General features: G+C 52.5%; 1 pseudogene; it reads left to right on the forward strand.

The window, feature by feature from the left end:
- Positions 1 to 14,224, forward strand: part of LOC131094598 (zinc finger protein 345-like) — a 113,611-nt pseudogene extending 99,387 nt beyond the window's left edge.
- Positions 14,225 to 15,019: the final 795 nt, after the last annotated feature.

Genomic DNA, 15,019 nt, shown 5'->3' on the forward strand with positions numbered 1-15,019 from the left:
TACTCTGATCGTGTTTTCACTTACCCGGTGAGGTGGGGTGGCAAACCCCGAGAGGGGCTCTTGCTTCTGGCGCCCACCCCCGGGGTTGCTAGCAGCCACTCTATTGGATAGTGAACCCCGGTTCTCCCTGTTGCTCTATCGACCGGTCTGCCTGCAGGCAAAGGAATGAGGCTGAGCACTCAGACATCTCTTAGTGACTTAATCAGCCATCCTATCTCTCTTTTCCCTCGAGGGCCCCTCAATACATACAGTATCCTCCACACACCAGCAGGTCCTTTTCTGTCTCCGCAGGAGGCAAACCGAGACAAGGAGAGCTCCTCTGGGAAAATCCCAGGGTGAGCTTTGGAGGTCCGTCTATGCCTCTCTGCCTCTGTGGGGACAGAGATGATTCCTCCTACCTGGCTCGCCAGTGCCTGTTTTGTGGAGATAAACAAAACTCCACAATTTTGTTGAAGTTTTAAAGCCGGTATGTTTATTACAGCGCTGGATGCATGTGGAGATTACTCTCCTTAAAAGACATGCATGCTTCTGGGAATTTCAGGTCCCTTTTTATCCCCCTCGCAAATACGTATGCATACAATTTTACAATAGGTTCATACATATTCATTTTCACAAATTTCGCCATTTCCACATTTGCCGCTAGTTCTTCTTTATCAGAAAGAATTCCAGGGTCAGGTTGACCTGCTCTCACAGCAGTCTTTCTGTCTCCCCCCCCTATCTCTGTCTTTCACTGAAGCAGTTTCTCTGAGCCTAGGCTTCTTATGAGAACAGGCAGTCAGACTAAATAGCTATGTTTTCAAACTACAGACTTAAGTCAAAGATGTACATTTCAAAGATGTACCTAAATCAAAATGAATTTCGAGTCTGGAGAATTTCTATTCTCTCTCACCACAGCCTCAGCCAGGGACCAGCTCCCAAGGCCCTTGCCATGGCAACCAGGACTGGGACCAGCTGGGATGCTCTGGTCTCCATGGGCCAGAGTATAGGCATGGGATTTCCCTATTTCCTGCTCCTGCTAAAACCGCACTGCCATTCGCTGCCCTCCTACCTCCCATGGAAAGCACAGAAGACAAAGATCCCAGTGTGGGATAAGAACAATTTACTGGGAAAAGCAACCAGATAAGGAACAAACAGGAACAGTAACAACATTGATAACAGAAGGGATAAGAAAATCTATTTGCAGGGAAAACTACAACACCACTGACTGTCTCTTTCCACCCACATATTCACTCCTGCCTGGAAAGGACACCCTTCTCCTCAGGGGAGGGAGAGAGTCCCTTTCCTTCCCCTAGCAACAACCTGATATGGGAGTGAATATAATGACACAACCATGGCCAGACCCTCATGTTCTTGGACCCACATCATGTCATTGGCAGGGCCAGGAAGAGGGACAGGTGTCTTCCCAGCATTGATGACAGGGAACATGGATCACCAGGGTTCATCCCAATGGGGGTTGTCCAATGGGAGATGAAGCTGGAGCAGTACAAGAAGCTTTTCCTGAAGTTGGGGCGTTTACAGGGCTTCCCTTACTGGTGCCTCTGTTGGTGTTTGATCAAGTGAGACCTCTGGGTGAAGCTCTTCCCACACTTGGGACACTCGTAGGGTGTCTCCCCAGTGTGGATGCGCTGGGAGTTGCGGATGAAGCCCTTCCTGCAGTCAGGGTAGCGGAAGGGCTTCCCCTCTATGTGAATCCACTCATGCAGAAGGAGATGGAAGCTGGTGTGAACCCTTTTCTGACACTCTGAACACTCGTAAGGCTTCTCCTCAGTGTGGATGCGTTGGTGGGTGATAAGTGCGGAGCTGCACCTGAAGCCCTTCGCACACTCCAAGCACTTGTAGGGCCATTGTCCAGCGTGGATCATGTGGTGGCAGATGAGGGTGCTGCTCTGCCTGAAGCTCTTCCCACACTCCAAGCATTTGTAGGGATTCTCTCCGTTGTGAAGCTGCTCGTGCACTACCAGCTCCAAGCTCTGGCTGAAGTTCTGTCCACCTTCCTGGCCCAGGGTGGGTCTTTCCTCCTCAGAGCACCCTGGGCTGGGTTTGGAGCCCCTCCTCCTGTGGGATCTCCAGGGCTTTTCCTCTCTGTTGGAGTCCTGCGCAGTAGAGGCGCTCAAAGTGGCCTCTTCCATGAGGTTCTGCTGTGGGGATTTGTCCTTCCTGGTCTCCATCCTCAGCTTCTTGCCTGCGGGTGGAAGGACAAAGACTGGATGAGATTTGCCTCTGTGCCACAGGGAGGGGGAAGGAGATTCCCCCAGTGCATCCCCAGCAGGATGGCGTTGGCAGTGGGGTTGTCCTGCAGCTGGGGGCCATGTGGGCTGGGAGATAGAGCAGGAAAGAGGGGGAACGGGGCACTGACTTCCTCCTCACCCGCCTGGGTTTCCGGGGGCATAGTCTCAGTTTGAAAAGACAGGTGTCTGCTAAGGAAGGCAAGAACCTCCCTTGAAATGGAAAATATTAATCCGCTCCCTCTGAATTGTTATATGTTTAAAATTAAGGGGGTCTCAGGCAAAAATATGGGACTAGTTAAAACAGTTATTGACTAGAAAAAATTTAAAAACACAAATGCACCTGTACAAAAAAACCCCACTAACTGAATCAGAGTATAACCTTACACCATGTGCGTCACGGTGCTGGTAGCAGTCCCATTATATGGTGGCTGCAGAGCTCCTGCAGTTACAGATGTGATTCAGTTGGGATACTGTAGAAGGGGGGAGTTGTCCTCTGAAGGTCAGTGGTGGTGTTGTTGGGTCTGGTCTTCCTCTGGGAATTCTGTGGAGAAGAAAGCTGCTTCTTCCTCTGGGAATTCTGTGGATAAGAAAGCTGCTTCTGTGAGAATCCAGTGGGAAAAGCTGGCTGTGGAGTTCCAAGGCTGAGCTTATAGCCAGGTAGGAATGCTTGGCTCCTCCCCTTAGGCAGAGCATCTCACAATGGGATGATGGAATTTTTATCAGTCATATAGTATCACTCAATGGCCCATTAAGAGAAGATATTTCCCAGAGGGGGCATTGGTTGTAGAAGAGATAAAGAAAACTGCTCAATTAACAGATGATACCTGCCCCACTTCTAACAGATGGGAATTGACAAACCCCCAGCTACATCTTGCAACCTGAGACAGGCATCTCCATCTTCCTCACAGCCTTCTCCTCCATGCCACCAACGACTGGGAATGGAAAATCCTGGTTCTGGAGAAACAAGGGTTTAGCACAGATTGAGATTGAATGTCCCTCTGCCCAAGTCCATCTCTAAAAGTAACGGGCCATCTGCACTCCATAAAAACCTCCCAAACATCAAGGTTCAGCTCTGAAAATGCTTCCCAGGAGTTGCCTGTCTCTGGTCTCTCCCCTTTGGTGTTTCAGGGTTGCCCCCTGTCCCAGCTGGTGTGGGTCACACTTGGATTGGGGGTCCCCTGTCTACTTGGTCCCTGCTCTCCCCTGCTGGAAATCCCAAGAAGCAAAACGTTTCCCCTTTTTCCATCTCCTCATTTAGGGATGCTGAGGGGTTTTGGGATCCTAGGGTCCCTACTTTCCTAATTCTCTGCTTTGGAGTGCAGGGGATCCCAGGAGTCCCTCCTTTCCCTCTCCAGGGTCTTGAGGCTCCTGCCAATGGGGGTGCTCGCCCCTCTCTGGGCTTCGACTTTGGGCTCCTGGGGGACACAGGGCTCTGCTCCTCCAGGCTGCCTCTGCCGGCAGCTGCCGCTGGGACCCTCAAATATCCCTCAAGGGGCCTTTTCCGCTCAGCCTTGGACTTCTTCATTCTCCAGACATCCCCTCAAAAAAACCCAGCCCAGGGAACACCCCAAGATATCTGGGCCAAGCTCCCCCCCTCACCGGTCACCTGCGTGATGGCAGGGGGGGAAGGGAGGGGTGAAGATCCCATGGATGGGGATGCGAATTCACGGAGTGCAAGACCTTGTGGTTCCTTCTGCTTTCTCTGATCCTCCTTTGTCCCTCATCTTCCTCTTCCTCCCATTCCCTCCCTCCTCCTCCCCCAGCAGCAGCCGCACCCTCGGTGGCCTGTTGACGCAGCCCTCGCAGCCTGCGGCAGGAGCAGGAATAGAGCCGGGACGGGTCGGGATGGGCAGCGCGGGGCTCTCGGCTGCTCCCAGCCACTGCGGGCGGGGGGAACCCAGCCTGGGCCAAAGGAGGGGCAAACTGGGAAAACTGGGGGCTGAACATCCAAACTGGGTCTTGCTGGGGACCCTGCCTGGGCGCTGCCAGCCCTTGGGGCTCCACTCAGGAGATCCGGGAGGGGCGAATGCAGAGAGGGCTGGGGGATCCCAGGAGTTTCATCACTGGGAGGGAGTGAGCTGTACTGGGATCATACTGTGATCATATAGACAGTGACTGCATTTATCCTGGGTTTGTGTTGACATCATACTGGGATCATACTGGGAGCAGCTGGACTCCTGCTGGTGGAGACTGTGATCACAATGAGGTGAATGGGATCATAGTGGGATCATACTGGGACTGAGTAGGGGCCTGCTGGGTGCAATTGTGGCCCTGTTGAGGCAAATGGGATATACTGGGAGCAAGTGGGATCATGCCAGGAGCAAGTGGGAGGAACTGGGATCATGCTGGGTGCACACTGGGGGTCATTAGAAGCAACTGGCCTTCCACTGGGATGAACTCAGATTATGCCAGGAGTGACTGGGAATATGCTGGAAGGAACTGGGATATATTGGGAGAGACTGGAACAAAAGTCAGGCTGAAAGGGAGAAACTGGAACCATGTGGGGCACAAGTGGTTCATACTGGCAGCAACTGGGACCACAGTGGGCTCATCTCTGCATTGTACTGGGACTGACTGGATTAACACTGGGAGTTTCTGAGAGTGACTGGGAACACACCATGCACATCATCCCTGGACTGGGGGTGACTGGGAGCAACTGGGAGCACACTGGGAGCAACTGGCATAATCCTGGGACTGACTGGGTTGATCTAGCTGCAGGTAACTGGGACCATCCTGGGAGTGCTTGAAAGTAACTGGGATTATTCTGGGACCATACTGGGAATGCTGGCATGTCACAAAGATCATACTAATACATAAAATTTCAATAGTCAATGCGAATTTTATTTCTATATCTTTGATTTAAAAGAAGGTGAGCAAGCAGCCCGGGGTGGCCGAGGAGTCACCGCTCCACTCACAGCACGCACTACTTACAAATTCAGTAAAGTATATATACTGTTTTAAAGCTTATAAAGCATTTTCCAATGTGCTTGGTTAATACAAATGAGTAAATATCAGTAAGCTGGAATCAGCAATTTCATCATCTTTCCAGGTGGTTGTTGGCTTCCTGTCTTTCTTGTGCTCGTCTGGAGGGAGGCCCCTTCACCACTGACCACTACAATATTTTGTTAAGCTTTTTATTATACATAAGCATTTAGACACATTGCAGTCCCCTTAGCTTTACAACAAGTTCCTCTATTTTATTCTAAGCATCAGCCATCTTTCTACCTCATCTCTTTACCATACTTCCCCTATTTCAAAGCTTTATTTGGCTATAGAAAGTTTCAAAACCCTTCCTTGTATCTATCCCAAGGAATGCATCCATTTTCCACACAGCAGATACAAGCATTTGCTGATTCCATTGCAGATTGACACAAATCACAAAAACATTTTTCACAATATTTGCTCACCAAATTGACGATGTGGTGATCTGCTTCCCTTTGCTCTAGGGCATGTAGAATGTGCTGCTGGCTTATGGTGTCAAAAGCCTTGGTGATGTCCACAAATACAACACCCAGGGTGTTCTCCTTTTGTGACCGAATAATGATTTGCGGGAGTTTCAGGTTTTCAGAGCATCCCATTGCTCTTATAAAGCCTCTTTGCCTTGGATTGAGGGTCAAGCCTTGGTAAGTGTGGCTGTTAAAATCCTGGAGAACAGTCTTAACAAGATGGAACTGATTGGGATAAGTCTCCAGTTATTAATTTCCTTGCGGTGATCTGGTTTGGTTGACTTAGGAATCAAAACAGTCCTGCAATCCCTCACTGTTGTGTTGGGTCTGTATAAGTTGGACTGTTCTGTTCCCCCCTATCTTGTAATGGTTCTGCCCTGGTTCTCCCTTCCCTCCCTTGTGCTGCCAGTTATCCCAGCTCCTCCCCTGTCGCCTTGGAGATAAATGTAACCTGTCTCAAATCCCTCCCTGGTGCCCTGTCTGTCACTTGGTGCTCCCACCCTTCTCTCTGGAACTCTCTAGAAACATCTAACTAGAGCGTCAAGTGATTGGCTCAGGGGCCGAGGCTCCACCCTCAAGTTATCCCCATTGATGTCCTCCTTAAGTCAATCTTTGGTATCCCACTCCCCTCTGAAACCATATTCATCCAAGGACTGACTCCTCCCCTGTGTCCCTCCCTCCTTATAAGCTGTTGCAACTTCCCCCTCTTCCTCTTGGGTTGTCGATTTCCCCTGGGATTCAATAAACCTGGATTCACCACAGCTGGAGAGTGCTCTCTTCTTGTTTCTGCTGACTGTAGCCATAAGCCATGCCACGTCCTACCACAAGGTACTGCTACTGTCATAGCACAGAGCGTTTGACTTAGGTGCTGTCCTGAACCACGGAGATTGGGATAGTGCCCACCTACTGCTAGCGGTGCTGGAAAGCTGGCTGGGACATCCGAGAAGGACCATTTTTCTCCAGCTGGACCACTTCAGTTGTGGTGCCCAACGTTCCCCACTGCCTCTGTGCTGGGGCAGAGATCGATTGGGTTACATTACACAGGGTATCCAGCAGGTCCATGAGAGGGTGCAATCTCTGCAGCAATGCCCAGTTTGTAACTATACTCTCAAAAACTGCCTTAGGAGAGTCATAGTCGCACCTGCCATTTGCTTGCACTTCATTGAATTTCTTCACTTCGACATTCAGAGAACTCGGCAGAAATCACATTGCATCAACACCCACCTCAGGCCTTTGTGATGTTTTGTTTCAATTAAACAGTCGGATTCCCCTGGTTTGCACCAGTTCTAAGCTGGCTGCTGGATGCTGGCCCAGGTGGGGCACCCACCTGGGGACCCCCCTGGTGACCTTCCCCATGTGAACCACTCAGCCGACACCTTTTCACAGCAGTTGACAGCAGGACATGGAGCAAAATATACGGCTTGATGGTAGCCAGGTGTTCCACAGCAGCTGGGAGTCTCACAGCCAGGGATAGCTTGGCAACAGGCACGGGCAGCTCCATAGCAGCCAAGAATGGCTCCTCTGCCAGGTGCCCCCTTACAGTGGCAGGGTGCTCTCCCGCCGGGGCCCGGCACTGTCTCGCCGTGGCTGGGCACAGCTGTAGGGGTGCTTCCAGTCACAGCAAAGCACAGAGAGGTGGTTCCACCGCAGGCAGAGATGGCTACAGGGGCAGCCGCATGGCACAGATGAGCTGGAATCTCACAGGGGCCGGGCACTGCTTCTGAGATCTCAGCTGGTATGGCAGGCCTGGTGGAGGGGCAGCAAACCCCGCTCCATGGCCAGGCAGTGTCCTGCAGGAGCAAGGCATCTCACAGTGGTGGCAGCTGGGTGCCTTGCAGCGGCTGCAGGGGCAAAGAGCCTCCCTGCTGCTACCAAGTGCTGCTTCTGGTGTTCCAGCTGTGGTAGCAGGGCACAGCAGAGTGGCAGAGTGCCTGTTCAATGTGACTCTGCAGCATGACATCTCTCCACCCTCTGGATCAGCAGCACTGCACTCCATTGACAACCCGCGCTGCTCTTGGGCGGTTGTGGCAGTTTCTACCAGCAGGGCAGAACAAGGGGCAGCAGAGGGCACAGCTGCACAGCAACCAGTCCTTTCAGGAGTCTTGGCAGCCACGGCAGGGCACGGAGGGGCTGCAGGGTGCTCATTTAACACAGCCAGGCTGCTCGAGGCACCTCCAGCACTGACCCCAGAGACAGCACATTCAGCTGACAGCGCCCTCCTGCCTGGGGCAGTGGCACGGCCCCGGGTGACCAGGGGACATCCTGCTGGGCAAACACCTCTGCCAAGGGTGGCAGCACAGTCCTGGGTGGCAGCAGGGCACTCCCCTGGCAGGTCACCCTCACCTGGGGAGGCTCCACAGCTCTGCCTGGTGGCCTCCTGGTGGGCTGTGCCTTCTGCATTCATCCTCTTCCCTCGTTCACCCAGCACAGCGTCTGCTCTCCCTGCTGCCTCCCCCAGTGCCCTGCTTTCACCGTTAGCCTTGGTGGAGAGCCAGTGAATGCCCCATCCTTGGAAACATTCCAGCTTGGATGGGCTCTGAGCAACATAATGGAGTGAAAGATGCCTCTGCCTGCACCCCACAGGAGGCTCTGTGGTGTCAGCTACTGGAGTTGTTGGGGTCTCCTGTAGGATGCAATTCCCCAGAGAGCACAGAGAGAACACAAAGCACCATAGCTGGCAAGAAAACCCTCCATGGAGATGGGAGTATTCTGGATCAACAGGCTCAAGCTGCTGAGTTTTGCCCTCTTGTAGATGGACACAAGTTTCAGAAGTGACTGAGAGCCAGGAGGCCCCACAGTGTGTCTGAGTCCCCTTGGTTCCCTGAGATCACACAGTGTCCCAGTGTCCCTTTGGTTCCATGAAGCCCCACAATGTCATAAGGATCCCTGGACACCACAAGGTTCTGGGAGATCCCAATGGATTGTTGGTTCCAACTGGCCTCACTGAGTCACAAGGGCCTCTGGATTCCATGAGACCCCACAGTGTCACAGTGTGCCTTTGGTTCCACAAGCCACAGTGTCACAATGGTTCCTGAGCATCTTTAGGCACCAGAGTCTCAGAGCATCCCCTCAGTTTTATGAACTCCACAGTGTCACAATGTCCCCTTGGTTCCATTTATTTCTGCAGTGTCACAAGGATTCCTGGAAAGAATGAGGCCCTGAGGTATCACAATGTATGGTTCCATGAAGTCCCAGAGTTTCAGTCTCCTCTTGGTTCCATGGATTCTACAAGACCCTGGAGTGTCACAGGGCCCCTATAGTCCCATTGTCACAATGTGACAATGTCCCCAGGAGGCACTGCAGTGTCACAGAGGAGCAGCACTGGAGTGGGCACAGCACCAGGGGAGGTTTGGCAGTGTTCCCATATCTGTGACACAACAGTGGTGGCAACACCAATGTTCCCCTCTCTATGATACCACAGATGTTCAAGATGGAGCATTGCCCTGTCAGTGACATCCCAGTGGTGGCAACCTCAAAGTTCCCCTGTCTGTGACATGACAGCAGTGGCAATACCAATGTCCCCCTGTCTATGACACCAAAGAAATTGCAACCCCAGCATTCCCCTCTCTGTGACACCACAGAGGTGGCACCCGCATCGTTTTCCTCTCTATGACAGCACCACAGTGGCAACCACTATATTGCCCTCTCAGTGACACCACAGGGGTGGCAGCCCCAAATGCTCCCCTTGTGACACCACAGTAGTGACTCCCCCACATTCCCCTCTCTGTGATACCACTGAGTTGGCAGTTCCAACATTGACTTCTGTAGGACACCACAGGGGTAGCAGCCCCAAGATTACCCTGTCTTTGAGCCCACTAGGATGGCAGTCCAAACATTCCCCTCTCTATGATACCACAGCGGTGGGAGCTCCAGAAATCCCCTGTCTGTGGAACCCTAGCAGTGTCAGCCCCAACATTTCCCTCTCTGTGACATCATAGTTGTGGCAGTCCCAAGTCCCCCTCTCTGTGACACCACAGCAGTGGAAGTCCCAGAGTCCCCTGTCTGTGACACCGCAGCTTTGGCAGCCCCAACATTCTCCTCTCTATAACTCTACAGCAGAGGCAGCCCCAATGTTCTCCTCTCTATGACTCCACAGCAGAGGCAGCCCCAGCATTCTCATGTGTGTGATACCACTGTGGTGGCAGCCACAACGTTCCCCTCACTGTGACACCTCAGTGGTGGCAGCCCCAGTTGTACCTTCTATGACACTACAGCAGCAGCCACCCCAACATTCCCCTCTCCACAACACCAAAGCTGTGGCAGTCCTGTTGTCCCAGTCTCTGTGACACCACAGCAGTTGCTGCCCGAAGTTCCCCTCTCTGTGACACCACAGCTGTGGCAGCAGCACTAGAACAGAAGCAGCAGCCGTGGAACAACAGGGGAGCAGGGGAGGAGCAGAGAAGGAGCAGTGGAACAGTGGTAGATGAGCAGTGTTGGAGCAGCAGTGGAGCAGTGGTGCAGGAGCTGAGGAACCGTGCTGAAACAGCACAGCACAGCTTTTGAGCAGCAGTGGAGTGAGCATGGAAAAGGCGGAACAGTGGTGGCACAGGAACTCCAGCCATGGAAGAGTGGTGGCACAGGAGCTACAGCCATGGAACAGTGGTGGCACAGGTGCTACAGCCATGGAATGGTGGTGGCACAGGAACTACAGCCATGGAACAGTGGTGGCACAGGAGCTACAGCCATGGAACAGTGGTGGCACAGGAACTACAGCCATGGAACACCGTGGCACAGAAGCTACAGCCGTGGAACCGTGGTGGCACAGGAACTGCAGCCATGCAACAGTGGTGGCACAGCCCCGCAGCTGTGGAGCGGCGCCTGAGATGCCGAAGCTGTGGGACACAGAGCAGCTCCCAGCGCTGTGTCCTGCAGGAGCCGGCCCCGCACACACCAGAGCGATGCCATGCCCCTCAGGCTGAGCCACAGCTTAGGGCAGGAATTGCTGCCGGGCTGTGGAAGGCGTGGATCGAGTGCATTTAATGGTGACCTGGGGATTTGATTCTGCTCATTGCGGCTGCTTTTGTGCTGTTGGGACCATTCCAGTTCATGTGAAGTCATGAACTCAGGAGAAACTTGGGACAAAAGGAATCAAAGTGCCTTCTGTCCTGCTGTCTTGGTTTGGAAAGACAGGTGCCTGCTAAGGAAGTCAGGAGCCTCCCATGAAATGGAGAATGTGAACCCCCCCCCCCTCTGAATTGTTATGATTTTAAATTAAGGGGCTCTCAGGCAAAAAATAAAAAGTATGGGAGCAGGAAATAACAGTTATTTCATAGGGAAGAAAATAAAAGGATAAAATAAACAATGCAGTAAATTAAAACAACACTGACAGAGTCAGAACACAACCTGACACCCTGTTGGTCAGGGTGCTGGTAGCAATCCAACTGGAAATGTGGCTGCAGCCCTCCTGGAGTGTCAGGTTCTGTTGGAGCAGGGGGTCCTGTAGAAAAGGGTGTAGTCTTTCTCTGAAGATTCAGTGGAAGAAGAGGCAGCTGCTGTTCCTCTGGGAAATCCAGGGGAGAAGCTGTGCTGCTATTCCAGAATCTCCACATTTTATCCAGTTAGGAATGCTTAGCTCTTCCCTCTGGGCGGAGCATCTCCCAATGGGATGCTGTAGTTCTTATCAGCCATGCAGTGACATTAAATAGCCTGTTATCAGCAGATGTCCCCCCAGGAGGGAGGAGTGGTTGTGGAAGAGATAAGGAAAACTGCCATACAGATGGCAAATAGAATCCATCTTGCCTTGCAGTCTGGGACACCTGCAGAGGAAGACAACTTGGTAGAAGTTGAATGATTTCTGATTTGGGAAATCATTTTAAAAAAAGTGGGTCAGTTATTGGCCTGTGGTTTGTTCTCATCCAGAAAAATGTTCCAAAGTACTGCAATTTGGCATTAAAAACCAGGAACGTGCCTCTTCATCTGGATATTGCACATGGACTACAGAGCTATTTGTGGTCATTGTGATAGGAAAACAACCGGAGATCTTTTCCCAATGTAACTCTTTCTTCCTGTCTCTGGGATTAGGCCTCCAACACCCAATGTTGGAGTCTTCTTTCCATAATCTGCTCCTTTGGAGTTGGGATGTGACAAATCAGTGGGAGGAGGGAGAGACCATTACGACTGCAAACTCTGTTTTTATAGTCTGTGGATTTCCAGTGCTTAGAAACTGTCATGTTTTCAACTGTCTGAACAAATCCCACATTTGTCCTTTTTTCCTTGGCAGAAAACCTTCCTTTGGCCCTATTTAGGAACTGACCCTGGGAAACAGCTCATTCCAGATGCTTTTTTGTTGGTTTTGCTAAGAGATGCCAAGAAAATCAGCACAAGGGGCAGAAAGGGAATGAGAGAAAGGGAAGAAACAATTCCTTTCTTTTCTCTTCCTTGCGGAAACTCTCCTCTAGAGGTTGTTCTTCAGCCAGAGACTTCCCAGGCCAAGGGCTGAAGGAAGCAATTCAGCTGAGGCCGTTGAGGCATCTCCTCCCTGGTCTGTAGCCTTGGGGCTGGGAAGGGACACGGGTGCCCCCCTTGCACCGCCTGGAATGGGGAATTCCTCCTGCCTCTGCCAGGTGCTCCTGATCCTGTCATTAGCCCTGGCCTGGCTGCTCCTGCTCTGAGCTCCCTGCCATGGGCATTGCTGGTGCTGGAGGGCAGGAGGGAGAGATTCAGTGCAAACCTGGGAGGTGCCAGTGGGCTCTGAGATGTGTGGACATGACAGTGACAGAGTGACACAGGGAGGTGCCGAGGGACACAGGGAAAAGACAAAACTCCAGGGAAAACGTCTTGGAAATCTGGGGGACTTTGAGTGTAAAATGCACACAGACACAGAGACACAGAATGCTGCAAAGCATTTTCCAGCTGTCTTAGGTTGGACATGGGGCATGTATTCTATTCCTATCTGATGGGGCAGTTACCTTCTGTTAATTGGGCAGTTTTCTTTATCTCTTCCACAACCCATCCTCCCTCTCAGGAGATATCTTCTGTTAAGGGGCCATTGAGTGCCACTGCATGACTGATAAAATTCCATCATCCCATTGTGAGAAGCTCCGCCCAGAGGGAGGAGCCAAGCATTCCTACCTGGATACAATCAGAGGGCTGGAAGACCAGAGTCAGCCTTTTCCACTGGATTCCCGGAGGAAGACCAGGCCCAATACCACCACCACTAGATCTTCAGAGGAACACTCCACCCTCCTACAGGATCCCTGCATCAACAGAGCAACACCAGTCACTGCAGGCGGACTGTAGCCACCGTTTATTGGGACTGCCACCACCACTGTGGCCCACATGGTGTCAGGCCGTATTCTGAATCTGTCAGTGTTTTTTCTTTGTACTATTGCATTTATATTTTAATTTTGCTGCTATAGAACTGTTATTCCTATTCCCATATCTGTTGCCTTAGAGCCCCATAATTTCAAAATTTCAACAGTTCAGAAGCAGGGTGTTTACATTTTCCATTTCAAGGGAGGCTCCTGCCTTCATTAGCAGACACCTGTCTATTAAAACCGAGACAATGCCCCAGGACACCCAGGCAGGTGAGGAGGAAGTCAGTGCCCTGTTCCCCCTCTCTCCTGCTCTACCTCCCAGCCCAGCACGGCCCCCGGCTGCAGGACAACCCCACTGCCAATGCCGTCCTGCTGGGGAAGCACTGGGGACATCTCCTTCCCCTTCCCTCTGGCACAGAGGCAAATCTCATCCAGTCCTTGTCCTTCCTCCCCCAGACAAGAAGCTGAGGATGGAGACCAGGAAGGAGAAAACTCCAGAGCAGAACCTGGTGGAAGAGGCCACTTTGAGCAGCTCCACTGTGCATGAATCCAATGGGGAGGAAAAGTCCCAGAGGTCCCTCAGGAGGAGGGGCACCAAACCCAGCCCGGGTTGCTCTGAGGAGGAAAGACCAACCCTGGGCCAGGAAGGTGGACAGAGCTTCAACCAGGGCTCGGAGCTGGTGGTGCATGAGCAGCTTCACGATGGGGAGAAGCCCTACAAGTGCTTGGAGTGGGGGAAGAGCTTCAGGCAGAGCAGCACCCTGATCCGCCACTGATGATCCACACCAGGCAATGGCCCTATGAGTGTGGGGAATGTGGGAAGGGCTTCAGGTGCAGCTCTGAGCTCGCTACCCACAAACGCATCCACACCGGGGAATGGCCCTATGAGTGTTCCGAGTGTCAGAAGAGGTTTCGGATCAGCTCCCATCTCATCCTGCACCAGCGGATTCACACAGAGGAGAGGCCCTTTCGCTGCCCTGACTGTGGGAAGGGCTTCAAGCAAAACTCCCACCTCATCATCCATCAACGCCTCCACGCTGGGGAACGGCCCTACGAGTGTCCCCAGTGTGGGAAGAGGTTTCAGACCAGTTCCCAGCTCCTTCTGCATGAGCAGATTCACACAGAGGAGAGGCCCTTCCGCTGCCCTGACTGTGGGAAGAGCTTCAAGCAAAACTCCCACCTTGTCACCCACCGGCACATCCACACCCGGGAGAGGCCCTATGAGTGTCCCCAGTGTGGGAAGAGCTTCACCTAGAGCTCTGCCTTGACCAAACACCAGCGGAGGCACCAGTAAGGGAAGCCCTGCAAATGCCCTAACTGCAGGAAGAGCTTTGTGCACAGCTCCAGCTTCATCCCCCATTGGAGAACCCATGTTGGGAAGGACGTTGGTGCTCCACGTTCCCTGTGATCCCTACTGGCAAGACTCCTGTCCCTTTTCCTGCCCCTGCCAATGACATGATGTGGGATCGAAGAACGTAAGGGTCTGGCTAATTCCATGTCATTATTTTCACTCCTGCTTCAGGTCAATGCCAGAGGCAGGAAAGGGACTCTCTCCCCTTGAGAGAAGGGTGTCCTTTCCAGGCAGGAGTGAATATGTGGCTGGAAAGAGACAGTCAGTGGTGTTGTAGTTTTCCCTCTAAATAATTTTTCTGATCCCTTCTGTTACCAGTGTTGTTGCTGTTCCTGTTTGTTCCTTATCTGGATGCTGTTCCCAATAAATTTTTCTCATCCCACAGTGGGATTTTTGCCTTTTGTGCATTCCATGGGAGGCGGGAGGGCAGCGAGTGGCAGCATGGTTTTAGCAGGAGCAGGAAATTAGGGAATCCCATTCCTGAACCCCGGCCCATGGAAATCGAGCATCCCAGCTGGTCCCAGCCCTGGTGGCCATGGCCACAACCTTGGGAGCGGGTCCCTGGCTGGGGCTGTGGGAGCTTCTTCCCTCTGGTGCCCAGGGACAGGAGTGGAGGGAACGGCTGCAGCTGAGTTGGGGCAGGCTCAGGTTGGATGTCAGGAAAAGGTTTTTGCCCAGAGGCTGCTGGGGCCCTGCCCAGGCTCCCCAGGGAAGGGTCCCAGCTCCGGGGCTCTCTGA

The sequence above is a fragment of the Melospiza georgiana genome, chromosome 30, assembly GCF_028018845.1.
Source record: "Melospiza georgiana isolate bMelGeo1 chromosome 30, bMelGeo1.pri, whole genome shotgun sequence".
Classification (NCBI taxonomy): domain Eukaryota; kingdom Metazoa; phylum Chordata; class Aves; order Passeriformes; family Passerellidae; genus Melospiza; species Melospiza georgiana.